At 36.3% G+C, this 14,041-nt stretch overlaps 1 protein-coding gene and 1 long non-coding RNA gene across 8 annotated transcripts in view; one reads left to right on the top strand and one right to left on the bottom strand.

Annotated features, from left to right (window-relative positions):
• Positions 1-14,041, top strand: part of TENM4 (teneurin transmembrane protein 4) — a 2,118,216-nt gene that overhangs the window by 904,696 nt on the left and 1,199,479 nt on the right. The window lies entirely within an intron of this gene.
• LOC103349864 (uncharacterized) overlaps positions 1-14,041 on the bottom strand; it is an 80,009-nt gene that overhangs the window by 44,146 nt on the left and 21,822 nt on the right. Inside the window, exon 4 of one of the 3 annotated variants that reach the window (XR_007910167.2) lies at positions 8,724-8,866. The exons of the other annotated variants lie outside the window; for them this stretch is intronic. This is a non-coding gene — a long non-coding RNA (uncharacterized lncRNA). The remainder of the gene's footprint in view (positions 1-8,723; positions 8,867-14,041) is intronic. 3 annotated transcript variants of the gene reach the window in all.

Below are 14,041 nucleotides of genomic sequence, written 5' to 3'. Positions count from 1 at the left end.
GTCCCTGCCACCCACGTGGGTCATCTGATGGAGTTCTGGGCTTTCACCTTGGTCAGCCCCAGCTGTTGAGGGCATTTAGGGATTGAACCAGACATAGGGGGATCTCTGTCTTTCTGTCTGCCTTTCAATTATGTAAGTTTTCAAAACAATCTTGGATTTTTTACCCTCATGATGGAAACTCCAGGCAAAAAATTTGAAGTAGTGGTTCATGGGACCCTAAACTTTAATGGTAGATAAAAGTAGGCAAATAAAACCAGATACATCATTAAATCTATAGGATGGCTTAAAATTAAAAAGTCTGATAATGCCAAGTGATGGTGAAAGCATGGAGTAACAAAAACTCAATTACAACAGCCTCTAATTGCACTGGTAATGCTTTATTAAAGGGACTGATGTTCATTTTATTATTCATTGTATAATTTTTATATGTTTAACAGTGCATAATAGGCATTTTTAACTACTACAATAATATTTTTTAGTTTTTAATCTTTTTAAGAGGCAAAGTAGCAGAGACATAGAAACATCTTCCATTCACTGGTTCATTCCCCCAAATACCCAGAGTAGCCAGAACTGGGCCAGGCCAAAGGCAGGAGCCTGGAATTCTTTCCAGGTCTCCCATGTGAGTGGCAGAGATCCAAGTACTTGAGCCATCACCAGGGTGTTCATTAGCAGAAACCTGGCATTGGAAACACAACGGGTCTTGAAACCAAGCATTGCTGCATAGATTTGGGGGCAACCAAAGCAGCATCTTCAAAGAAGTTTATTTATTTGAAAGGCAGAGCAACAGAGAGAAAGAAACAGGTAGGGATTTCTCATCAGACGGTTCACTCTCTAAATGCCTGCCAAACCTGGAGCTGGGGTAGGCCAAAGCTGAGACGCTGGAACTCAGAGTGTCTCGTGTTCATGGTAGGGACCCAGCTGTTTGTTTCTGCCTCTCAAGGTGCAGGTTAGCAGTCATCTGAAGTCAGGAGCAGAGCCTGAATTTGATCCCAGACACTCCAGTGTGAGATGCAAGCATCCTGAGCAAAGGCTTAGTTGCTGGACCAAACTCTTGTCTCAGACTATTAGGTTTCTACATAATTTATACACTGGTGACTTTCCTATGACTTTCCATTTAATAAAGGTTTCCTTTCCATAAACAGAGTCAAACTTTAAACATTCTTGTTTTGTTCTGTGCAATTTGTGTCTGGTTTAAGAAATCTCTCAGTGAGGTAAAGACAATTCCTCATATTTTCTCTAAAAGGTATAAAATTGACTGTTTTGCATTTGCATTGTGTATCTACAATTGGCTTTTCTAGTACAGGTGAGGTCAAGGTCCCATCTCATTGTTTTTCATACACATGACTGACTAACCAGCAATGTTCACCAACTTGTCTATCCATCACTCACAAACAGCAGGATTCCACCCTGGCAAATGCAAAGTTTTCACAAATATGTGGCTTTGTTTGGGGACTACCTTATGCCACTTGCCTATTTCTTTTTCTGTACCAATTTTACACTCAATTATTTTGATTTTATTATAAATCTTAATGTAATGCAGCAGATCTACCTACTCTTGTACTTTATCACAGCTATTCTTGAACTTCATAGGCAAATAAGTTTTGAAAATATTACAAAGCAGTTTGAAAAAAAGTCTTTTTATATTTTTATAGAACTTTCAAAGAACTTAAAGATCAATCTAGAAGAGAACTGAAATCAATAATCATTCTGTCAATGAATATAGTTCTCTATTAGTTTTAGGTTATCTTTTTATATTTTTAATACAACTTTAGGCATTAAGTATACATACATACACATATAGGTTAGAGTAAATGAAAAATGGTGTCTTACTGTAATTATTATATCATAAAATATTTGTCGGTGTTATATATAGCATTGCACTTTCTTATATATTAGCTTTATATTCAGAAATCTTACTCTTCTCTAAACCTGTAGATCTTTCACTGTCAAAATATATCTTTCAAATTGTATCATCTGTGAATACTGATAATTTGTTTCCTATTCTGTAATTCTTTAATTTTTTAAAATTTTCTTATTGCTTCAGTAGGAGGCATAGAACTTCCTTAAACAGGAATAGTCATCCAACCTTTCATGATCACATCACCCTTCACCCTTTTAATAATCACTGCTCTAAATTCAGATTGCCTTTTATTTGGAGTTTAGGACTTTGAATTTGTCCTAAAGTCACTGAAGCAAAAATCATGGTAAAACATTCTATTTTCCTTTGCAAGCCCCCAGCGGGATCAGGGGGAACAATGTTTTGGGATAAAAAGTTTTGTATATGGGATGAAACAATATAAATTCAAAACTTACAGATATGGATTAGCTCTATCCCTCATTGCTTTAAAAAGCTTATATGCATATTTAGTTCAAAGAGAGAACACATGTGGTGTTTGTCTTTCTGTCTTTGGATTATTTCACTTACTATAATAACTTCCAGTTCCTTCCATTTTTCTGAAAAAGTAATAATCAGGATTACATCTTTTTGTGGCTGAATAGTATCCAATAGTGTGTGTATCATCTTATTTTTATCCATTCATACATTGATGCGTATCTAGGTTAAGTCTGTATATCACCTATTCGTAGTAGTCCTGCAGCGTATATGGGAGTGCAAGTATCTCTTCCATATACTGATTTCATTTCCTTCAGATATGTACTCAGAAGCTGAAGTAGCTGAATCGTATGGTGGATTATTTAGATTTTTGAGGAACATCTATACAGCTCTTCAGAATGTCTGGGCTAATTTGCACACCTACCAAAATTTTCTCCTTATCTTCACTAGCACTTGTTAATTTTTTGTCTTTTTGGTAATTGACATTCTATCTAGAATGAAATGATGATGCTACATTGTGGTTTTCATTTTCCTTTCCCTGATGGCTAGTGATACTTGGTCACTTAAAAATGTATTTGTTTTTTATTTGTATTTATTCTCATAAATGTCTATTAAGATCCTTTGCCAATTTCTCATTTGGATTGTTTGTATTTTGTTATAATATGTGTAGAGATCTTTATACTTTCTGAACATTCTTATATGCATAATTTACAAATATTTTTGTCATTCTGTTTTCTCTGCACTCTGTTGATTGCTTCTAAAACTGTGCAGAAGATTCTTGGCTTGACATAATCCCATTTATGTAATTTTGCTTTTGTTTGTATTACTAGGATATTATCCAAAAAACATACACACACATATATCGATGTCTTGAAGGCTTTATCCTATATTTTCTTACAGTAGTTTCATGGTTCCTGGTCCTAAATTTAGATCTTTGATTCATTTTTAGGTTTTTGGTTTTTTTTTTTTTTTTTGGTAGGGTGAAATGCAGAGATATGGTTTCTTGTTTCAATCTTCTGCATCTGGATAAGCCAGTTGTCCCAGAACTGTGTTTTATTTGAGAGACAGAGACAGAGCTTCCATGGACTGGATTACTTCCCTTGTTCTTGAAACAGCTGAGACTGGGCTAAGGTCCAAACTCAGAGGTGGGAGTGTTGTCCAGATTTCCTATGTAGTTGGCAGGAATCTAGTTACTTGAAGCAGTTTCATGGCCTTCCTGGGTCTCCCTTAGCAGGAAGCTGGGGTCAGGAGCTGGAGTCAGGAATCAGTACAGGTTCTCCACCATAAGATGTGGGGTATCTTAATCAGGCTAAACATTTATTCCCTGCCAGCACTGTTTATTGAACAGATTGTTCTTTCTGTAGTGTTTGTTTTTGGTGTCTTTGTCAGAGGTCAGCTATCTGTAGATATGTGAATCAGTTTCTGGGATCTCTGGGCTATTACATTTGAGTAGGTGTCTATTTTTATGCCAGTATCATGCTATTTAGGGTACATTAGCCCTAGAGTATGTCTTGAAATGTAATATTGTAATGCATCCAGCTTTGTTTTTTTTTTTATTCAAGATTAATTTGAATATTTGGGGTCTTTCATGATTCCATAGGAATTTTAGGGTTGTTTTTTCTACTTCTTTAAACAATGTCATTAGTTCTGATAATGATTGAAATGGATCTTTAAATCACATTGGGTAGCATGGACACTTTAATAATACTAATTATTTCCATTCATAAACAAGGGAGGTCTTTCCATTGGGATGTGTTTTCTTTGATTTGTTTCATTATTTTTAAATTTTCATCATAGAGCTCACTCACATCCTTGCTTCACTTTATTCTGCAGCATTTCTTGTGACTCGTGAATGGAGTTGTGCTTATGATTTCTTTTTCAGCAAGTTCATTATAGATGTGTAAAAATGCTACTGGCTTTTGCACATTGATTTCATATTCTGCAACTTTACTGAATCCATTTATTGGTTCTAATAATTTTGGCAGAATCTTCAGGTATTATATATATATATATATATATCAAATATTCTTCATATAGGAATGATTTGACTCCTCCTGTCTTTATTTGTATGCCTTTTACCCCATTTATCTTGCCTAATTGCTTTGGTTGAAACTCTCAATACCATACTAAATAAGATCAGTGAGATAGACATTGTTTTGTGATTCTAAATTCCAGATGAAATCTTTTGGACTTTTTTCCACTTTGTATGTTAACTGCAGTTTTGTCATGGATAGCCTTTATTGTGTTATTTTCCTTAAGTACCTAATTTATTCAAGTTTTCTTTTATCATGAGTAGATTTAAATTTTTATTGAGTTATTTCTCCATCTACTGATGTGATAATGTGATATATATCATTCCTTCTATTGATGTAATACATTACCTTTACTATTCGCATGTGTTGAATTATACTTAAATTACTGGGGTAAATTGTATTTTATCATGATGAATGATCATTTTGATATATTGTTGGATTTTATTTCCTAGGATTTTTTGACACTTTTTGCATCTATGTTTATCAGTGATATTGATCTATAGTTTCTATTTTATTCTATCCTTTTCTGATTTTGGAACCAAGGTAATACTGGCCTCACAGAATGTATTTGAAAAAAATTTCCTCTTTCAGTACTTTTGTAATAGTTTGAGAAGAATTAGTGTCCATTTATCCTGGAAAGTTTGCTAAAATCCAGCTGTGAAATTATTTGATCCTGGGCTTTTCGTTGTTGGTAAACATTTTATTAATGATTTTAATCTCATTACTCATTGTTGATCTGTTCAGATATTCCATTTCTTTACAATTCAACATTTTTTGTATTTTTTTACACTTTAAATTTTTATTTTTTAACCTAGAAATCTTTTTATTTAAGGTATACAAACTTCATACATTTCATATATACAGTTTAGAAACATAGTGATTCTTCCCACCCTGCCCTCCATCCCACCTGCACTTCCACAATTCTTCCTCCTTCCTCTCCTATTCCCATTCTTATTTTTCACAAAGATCTATTTTCAGTTACTTTATATACATAAGATTAACTCTAAACTAAGTAAATAGTATGGAAGAAAGAATAGTATGGAAGTATGGAAGAAAAAATCTCAACAGCTGAGACAAAGGCTGTTCAAAATCATCACATCTCAACGTATCAGTTTCACTTCTTTAGATTACCTTTTAGGTATTGTATTAGGTACCGCAGAAAAGGGAGAAAATATGGTATTTGTCTTTTGGGCACTGGCTTATTTCACTAAGTATAATAGTTTCTAGTTGCATCCATTTTGTTGCAAATGACAGATTTTCAGTTTTTTATAGCTGAATAGTACTCCATAGTGTATATATACCTCAATTTCTTTATCCAATCTTTAGTTGGTAGACATCTGGATTGATTCTAGATTGATCTGTAACTTATGTGTACATAGAAATTTATTTCTTCTAGGTTTTCCAATTTGTTAGTGCACTGTTGTTCATAAAATTACCGAATTGTCTTTTGTATTTCTGTAATATCATTTGTAATATTTAATTTTTCACCTCTGATTTTAGTTATATGAGACTTCTCTTTTTCTTTTTTCTCTTTTTATTTTCATTTTTTTGTTGATCTCTCTGGAATCTGTCTCTTTTTAAAAAATTTATTTATTTATTTATTTGAAAGATTTATTTATTTAAAAGTCAAGTTTGAGAGAGACATCTTCCATCTACTTATTCACTCCCCAGATGACAACAGCCAGCTTGGGCCAGGCCAAAGCCTCGAACCAGGCACTTCTTCCTGGTCTCCCATGAGAGTGGCAGAGGCCTGATCATTTGGGCCATCTTCCACAACTTTTCCCAGGCCATTAGGGAGCTAGATCAGAAGTGGGGTAGCCAGGACACAAACTGGTGCCCCATATGGATGTTTGTGTTGTGGGCAGTGGCTTTACCTGCTGTGCCACAATGTGGGCTCTTTTTTTTTTTTTTTTAAGACTATGTAAAGGTTTATCAATTTGGCTTATCTCATTAAAAAAGCAATGCATTTCATCAATTTTTGCTGTTTTAGTCTCTGTTTATACCTATTTCTATTCTGATCTTTGTTATTTCTTTCTACTAGTTTTGAGTTTTATTTGTGCTTATTTCTTTAGGTCTTTTAAAAGATGCATTATTAGTGAGCTTATTTTATATATTTCTATTTTTTATGTGGACACTTATTGCTGTAAGCTGCTGTGTTAGTATTGCTTCGGTTGTATCTTGTAAGTTTTGGTAGATTGTGTTTCTGTTTTCATTAGTCTCAAGGAATTCTTATATTACCATTTTATTTCTTCAGTGACAATTGTTCATCCAGAAACATGTTGCTCAGTCTCCTTATATTTGTATAACTGCTAGCGTTTCTTTTGTGGGTGATTTCTGATATTAATCTGCTGTTATCAGAGAAGATATATGATTTCATTTTTTAAAAATTTGATCAGGTTTATTTTGTGATATATTATGCTCTATCCTAGATAATATTCAATATAATGATATAAAGAATGCATATTTAAGTGTTAAATAGAAAGTTCTGTAAATGTTTATTTGGTCTATAGTACAGTTTAATTCTGTTACTTTTTTTTATTGATTTTGGTGTGCATTATCTATCCATTGATGAAAGTGGAGTGTTGAAGTCCTTTATTATTATTATTATTGTTATATTAGAGCTTGTCTTTCATTTTACATCTATAAATGTCTGCTTTATATAATTATGTATATTAGCATTAGGTACATTTACATTTATAATCATCATGTCTCCCTGATATCATTAAATGATAACCATCTTTGTCCCTTTTTACAGGCTTTATCTTAGTCTATCTTGTCTCATAAAAGCACAACTACTTCTGTTCAGCTGGTTCCATTTGCATGAAATATCTTTTTCCATCCTTTTACTTTCAGTCTGTGTGTCTTTATTGATGAAGTGAGTTTCTTATAGGGAGTATACCACTGGGTCTTTTTTTTCCTTTTCACAAATTCATTAAACATATATCTTTTTATTGGGAAACGTAGTCCATTTGCAATCAAAGTTATTATTTATTAGTTATGGGCATATCCTGTCATTTTTATAAGTTCCTGTGCTTATTTTGAATATCATTTGTTGTTCTCCTGACATGTTTTATACTGTCTTCTGTCTTCATCAGGGGTGCTTATATTCCTTTTGTTTCCCTAAGAAGACTCCCCATGCATCTTTTATAAGACTAGTTTGGTGCTAGTGAATTTCCTCTGTTTTTACTGATCTTGGAAAGTCTTGATTTCTCTTTGACTTATGAAGTAACTTTGGGATATAGTATTTTTTTATTGACAGTTTCTTTTTTCTTTCTTTCAGAACTTATATCATTCCATTCCTACCTGGCCTATAAGGTTTTTAAAAGAAATCCTTGATAGTCTCAAGGTCACCCTCTTAAAGTAATCTAATGCTTTTGTCTTGCATACTTTAGAATTCTCTTTGTTTTTAATTTTTGAGACTTTGACTATAATGTGTCACAGGGAGGGTTTTTGCTGGTTATGTCTATTTGAGGTCCCACGGATCACTGGTATTTAGATGTCTAAATGTTTCTGAAGATTGGGAAGTTTTAGGTTGCTATTTCATTGAATAGATTTTCTATGCTTCCAATTTTTTTAATCCTCAAGGACCCTCACAATTAGAAAATTTGTTCATTGGATGATATCACAAAGGTTTCAGAGGCTATCTTCATGTTTGTATATGTATGTGTGGATTTGTGTGAGATACTTCAACAGACACTGTAAGTTCAGATACTCTGCTTAATTTAGTCTGATGCAGAGCATTCCATTGTGATTTTTATTCAACTTGGTTCTTTTCAAAATCTGTCTCTTCTCAATTTCTCATTCATATCATGCATTGTTTCCCAAACTTTATTCAACTGTCTCTGCATTATCTTGCATCTCTTTGAAAATACTTAGTCATTCTTTGAAATTCTTTGTCAGACATTTTATCAATGTTCTTTACATTGGGGCCTGTTCTTAAAGGACTATTGTGTTCCTTTGGGGGCATGATATTTTTCATATTTCCTGCGTCCCTACATTGATAGTTGTATATCTCTTAGATTAGTTGTTTCCAACACTTAAGCATTTCCTGGTAGAAGACATTCCTGAAGACAAGTCTTCAGCCCGTTAGCTTAATGGGCTATTTTAAGTTTATCTCTAGTTGGCTGTTGCAACAGGACAGTAGTCTCCCTAGATTTTCTTCTACACAAGTGATAGTAGGAACAGTGGAATACTGAGTTGTTCCTCTCAGTCCCAGCAGAGGTCACACCTCCTGAAAACTGAGTGTAGAAGCCTAAAGGAATGCAATATACTGTGTACCAAGAACTCTGCTCTGTGCTGTATATACAGTGATGGAGTTTAATGTACACAGGAGAAGAAATGAGGAAGATGAAGCTAACCTTGTTCATAGCTGAGGAAATTGAAACCCAGGACCATGGATGGCAGTGTTCCAGTCACACAACTGGCAAGTGGTAGAGTTAGGGTTGGACTCCAGTTCTTGTATGAACTCACGATACTGCTGGTATTGTACTATGGGAATCATCTAAAAGAAGAGAGGAGGGAATCATGAAGAAAGAAGCTTGATATTTTCCTTTGAGTCCAGGAAGGCAGAGAAAACTTTCCTGGGCTTAATGGTGCTTGTCAGTGTATATTAATTATGTCTACTGAGGCCTGCCACTGGAAAATGCTAATGAAGATGAAGTCATCTTTACTCTCCCATGGCACTTTGTCTCTGCAAAAACCAACAAATAAATGTTATAGAAAATCCCAGTGCAATGATGGTCATTCTACACCTGAATGTAAGTTTCACCCTGTGCAGTATCCCACCACCAACTCTCAAATCTTCAGGCATAGCAAGGACTCAAGCCCCACCCAAGCCTGTCTCACATTTGATCAGTGCATGGTGAATATGCCTCATAGTAAACATGTGCACATCCCACATCTGAGCACCTTCATTCAATTTCCAACTTCACTCTAAATCCTAGTATCCTGGAAAGCACTAAGTGATGGCTCAGGTAGATGGGTCTCTGCTACTTAGCTGGGAGACCCGGGATGAGTTCTTTTTTCTTCGCTTCAGCCTGGCTCAATCTGAGCTGTTGAGGGCATCTGGGTAGGAAAGCAGCCAATAGGAGCATGCTTTGTCTCTGTCTCTGTCTCTCTGATTCTCAAATGGATGAATGAATAAATAAATAAAAAGATTGAGTTTTACATCTACAGATAATTGTCTCTTCCAGGTCTAAATATTGAGGTGGAAATTAATAAAATTACATACAGAACTCTGTCCTCCCAAAGTTCATATGTTAAAATCCTAACCTGCTGTTTCTCAGAGCGTAACTCTTTAGAGATAAATCCTTTAAAGAGGTGGATCCATTCTGGGAGGTTCTAATCCAATCTGATTGGTGTCATGTAAGAGGTGCCTCTAAGGAGACACGAGGCATGCACGTGCACAGAGGGAGAACTATGTGATCAGCCAGCAAGAAGATAGTCATCCATAAGCCAAGGGGAGGCTCCTCCGGAGAAACCCAGCCTGCAGACGTCTTGATTTTTGACTCTCCGTCTTCAAACTGAAGACAATAAGCGTCTGGAGTGCTTGTAGCATTTATTCCCAGTATGCATTTGTTATGGCAGCATGAGCAAAGGAATGTAGTGTGCAACAGACAAACCCAGAAGTAGATGCTAGTAATTCAAGTAAGTCCTGCTTTGAGACCCTCAGATGTGTAATTTTTCTCTGTCCTTCTCAGATAGCTTTATATAGAAGTGGACAGATGTAAATAATAAATTAGAGTAAACTGAAAAACAAGAACTAAGAAAGTACATTGACCAAGAGAATAAAGAGAACTGACGTGATCAGGGAGAGATTCTAAAGGTTCTATTTGAACTGGATATTGACTGATGACTGAAATTTGCTAAACGGTGAGATCAGGTCATATTAGATAAGGAGCTGAACAAAATGAATCTTTGTGTTTCAACCCAGTGCATGAATAGTAGATGTTACATGCTACATAGTTGAATAAAATAAAGAGTAAATGGCTAAGAGAATGAGAATTCCCTCAAGTATTAAGCAACCACTATGTGCCAGACATGATGCTGGACACTGGAAAGAAATAATAATTTCCCTTGAGTCCACAGGCAAGCAAATAATAATAATTAGGACGTAGATATGTGTCAAAATGGAGTGCTAGAGAAACAAAAGGAAGTGTTATAACTCTGGAGAGAAGCAGGGAATGTATCCTCCAGAGAATGATCTGTAAAGTGGCCAGTGAGGAATAACCAAGAATCAGGACTTCCTATGGGCAGGATTCCTTGGGCAAAGGCACCCGGGAGAGAGAGAACATGATGGGGTCCATTCTCCAAAAGCTGGAGGCAAGTTAAAGAGCATGCGTGAGGTCAGATGATGAAGTTCTTCAGAAAATTTTCTCTCTACCCTCCTTACTTTTAACTTGTTTGTGGCTTGTTTAATATTTACTTAATTGGCAATATAGTTTCCCAAAGATTAGTCAACCAAAAAATTCATTAAGCTCTATTACAACCACACAAATTAATAATATTTCATTGTTCTGTCTAAAAAGGGATTCACAATTTCATATGTACACATTTTGTGTTTTTTTTTTAAACAATTACTGGGCAACCTACTTGGAAACAGCAATTATAATAAACTTTTAATTCTTCACTTAATCAGCCTTGGGTTTGCTATTTCTTATCTGTGAGCCAGTCCTGCCTCTCCACTTGACTGCTGCTGCTCCTTGAGAAGATGTACACTCAGGAGGCCTGAGAATTAATGAGACATGCCTTAAGGACATTCGTGGGGCTTTGTTTATCCTGGGTTTCTTTTTGGTTTTGGCTGAACCCATCTCTGTAGTTAACGGAAGGAAAAGCAAGACATATGGGCTAGTCCTCTGGGAAATTTAGTTGGGCTTTTAACTGTGCTCAGGAAGCAATTTTGAAGCCAGGTGTGTTCAGTTTGTTGTAAGCCAACACGTTAGCATCAGAGGAGGGTGGGTGTCCATAGAGAGAATGTTTTGACAGACTGTTTACTGTCACTTGGGCTGTTCTTGCAGGCTGTTTGGGAGCAGCTGATAGAGAAAACTAGCCTACTTCCATCCTCCCCATACACATGGATAATTCAGAAAGCTTGGCCCCAGATCATGTGGCAAAAGCAGTCAAGTCTCTTGTCTCTGCAGCTTCCCAGGCTCCTTATCCACTGCCTTCTGCCACCTCTAACTCGACTCGAAGGATGCAGCACAAGGGAATTCAGAGGTTGTATAAGACCAACCACACATACAGCCTTGAGCAATTAGAATCTGGATACTCAAAGTGACCTTGACAGTCCAACCAGTCTTTGAGCAATTTTTTAATATTAGAAAGTACATCCTTATTTTGAACAGAAATTCATTTACTTTTCCCATATTTCCTGAATGCCTACTCTGTTCTAGGCACAATAATTGTTACAGAGAATAGACAGGCTGATTCAGCCTGAGACAGAAAGAGCCTGAGTTCCTTCAGTCATCTTCCCTAACATGCTGATCACCCTCCCTCACCTTGGGCTCTTGGATGTTTACTGTATCCTTAGACATTTCCATGCTTGTTTATTCTCTGAAATATACTCCTTTGTTTTGCACACACAAGTGATCCCTCACTATGCACCCTCAGACTCTGCCAACCTTGGTCTCCTCTTCTTAAGGAAGCACTCCACTTCATCTCTTGGAGCCTTCTGATGTCCTCTCCCTAGAATACCTTCCCCTCTGCTGTTCATGTCTGCAACATTGTTTTACCCTTCTTCTTTTTAAGAAAGTTTTTATTTAATGAATGCAAATTTCATAGGTACAGCTTTAGGAATATAGCGGTTCTTCCTCCCACACCCCCTTCCCCTCCTACCTCCTACTCCCTCTCCCATCCCATTCTTCATTAAGATTCATTTTTAATTAACTTTATATACAGAAGACCAACTCTATACTAAGTAAAGATTTCAACAATTTGTACCCCCCCACACACACAAAGTATACAGTACTATCTGAGGACAAGTTTTATAGTTAATTTTCATAGTACAACTCATTAAGGACAGAGGTCTTACATGGGGAATAAGTACACAGTGACTCCTGTTGTTGATTTGACAATTAACACTCTTATTTATAACTTCAGTGAGCAACTGAGGTTCTTGACACAAGCTGCCTAGGCTATGGAAGACTTTTGAGTCCACAAACTCCATCAGTATTTGGACAAGGCCATAAGCAAAGTGGAAGTTCTCTCCTCCCTTCAGAGAAAAGTACCTCCTTCTTTGATGGCCCCTTATTTCCATTGTCTGTCTCACTCACAGGGATCCTTCATGTACAACATTTTTGCCACTGTGTCTTAGCTTTCCATGCCTGAAATGCTCTTACGGGCTTTTCAGCCAGACCTGAATGCCTTAAGGGCTAATTCTGAGGTCAGAGTGCTGTTTATGGCATTTGTCATTCTATGAGTCTGCTGTGTGGACCACTTCTTGTGTTGAAACATTCTCTCCTTTTTAATTCTACCTATAATTATTACCAGAAACTTGATCCCTTTGACAATTAATTACACACTTAATATGATCACTTTAACATGTGAGATGGCATTAGTACCACCCAGCTTAATGGGATTTGGAGTTCCATGGCAAGTTTTTAGCTTTACTATTAGGGGTAAGTCCATGGGAATGTGTCCCGAACTGTACAGCTCCTCCCTCTCTTATTCCTACTCATTTTTTTTTACTGGGATCTCTTTTCAACTGACTTAATACATCTATGATTAATTCTATGTTAAGAGTTCAACCAATGGTATTAAGTAGAAAAAAATAATAAAAAATAATAAACTGTCCTTCAACAGTTGAGACAAGGGCTGTTCAAATCATTGCTTCTCCTTGTGTCAATTTCACTTCTATAGATTTATTTTTAGGTGCTCTGTTAGTTATCACAGAGCAGGGAGAACATGTGGTATTTGTCCCTTTGGGACTGGCTTATTTCACTAAGTATGATGTTTTTCAGGTTCATCCATTTTGTTGCAAATGACAAGATTTTGGTTTTTGTTGTTTTCACCACAGCGTAGTATTTCATAGAGTACGTATGCCATAGTTTCTTTATCCAGTCTTCCGTTGACAGGCATTTAGGTTGATTCCATGTCTTAGCTATTGTGAACTGAGCTGCAATAAACATGGAGGAGCAGATGACTCTTTCACGTGTTGATTTTATTTCCCTTGGGTAAATTCTGAGGCGCGGGATGGCTGGGTCATATGGTAGGACTATATTCAGATTTCTAAGGTATCTCCAAACTGTTGTCCATAGTGTTTTTACCAGTTTGCATTCCCACCAACAGTGGATTAGGGTGCCATTTCCTCTTCTCTCTTTCATGTCTCTTGGTGTACTCTGTGCTACCTACAAGTCTGTGACATGCTCTCCTTTTACTCTTTACAATGACTAGTATATCAAGAGCTCAGTCACTGTTTACCAACTGAGTATATGGTGGTCTCTCAGATCATGTAAAGAGCCATTAAGGAACCTACCAGAGAACAATTGCCTGCACTGTGTCATGTCTGAGCTTCACCATGGCTTCTAGTGACCAGCTCTCCTGCTTCCTGTTCCCATTTCTCCCCTGATCAGCCAGCTCTCTCAGCCCTTCAAAATTCTGCTCTTACTGCTCCTCTTGCCTTGATGTGTAGCAAACCAGGTCTAGTTTTCTCCATGCCTATGCCTAGACTCATCAGTCT

This window comes from Oryctolagus cuniculus, chromosome 1 (genome assembly GCF_964237555.1).
Source record: "Oryctolagus cuniculus chromosome 1, mOryCun1.1, whole genome shotgun sequence".
NCBI classification, from domain to species: domain Eukaryota; kingdom Metazoa; phylum Chordata; class Mammalia; order Lagomorpha; family Leporidae; genus Oryctolagus; species Oryctolagus cuniculus.
This window is presented reverse-complemented; position numbering and strand designations above follow the sequence as displayed.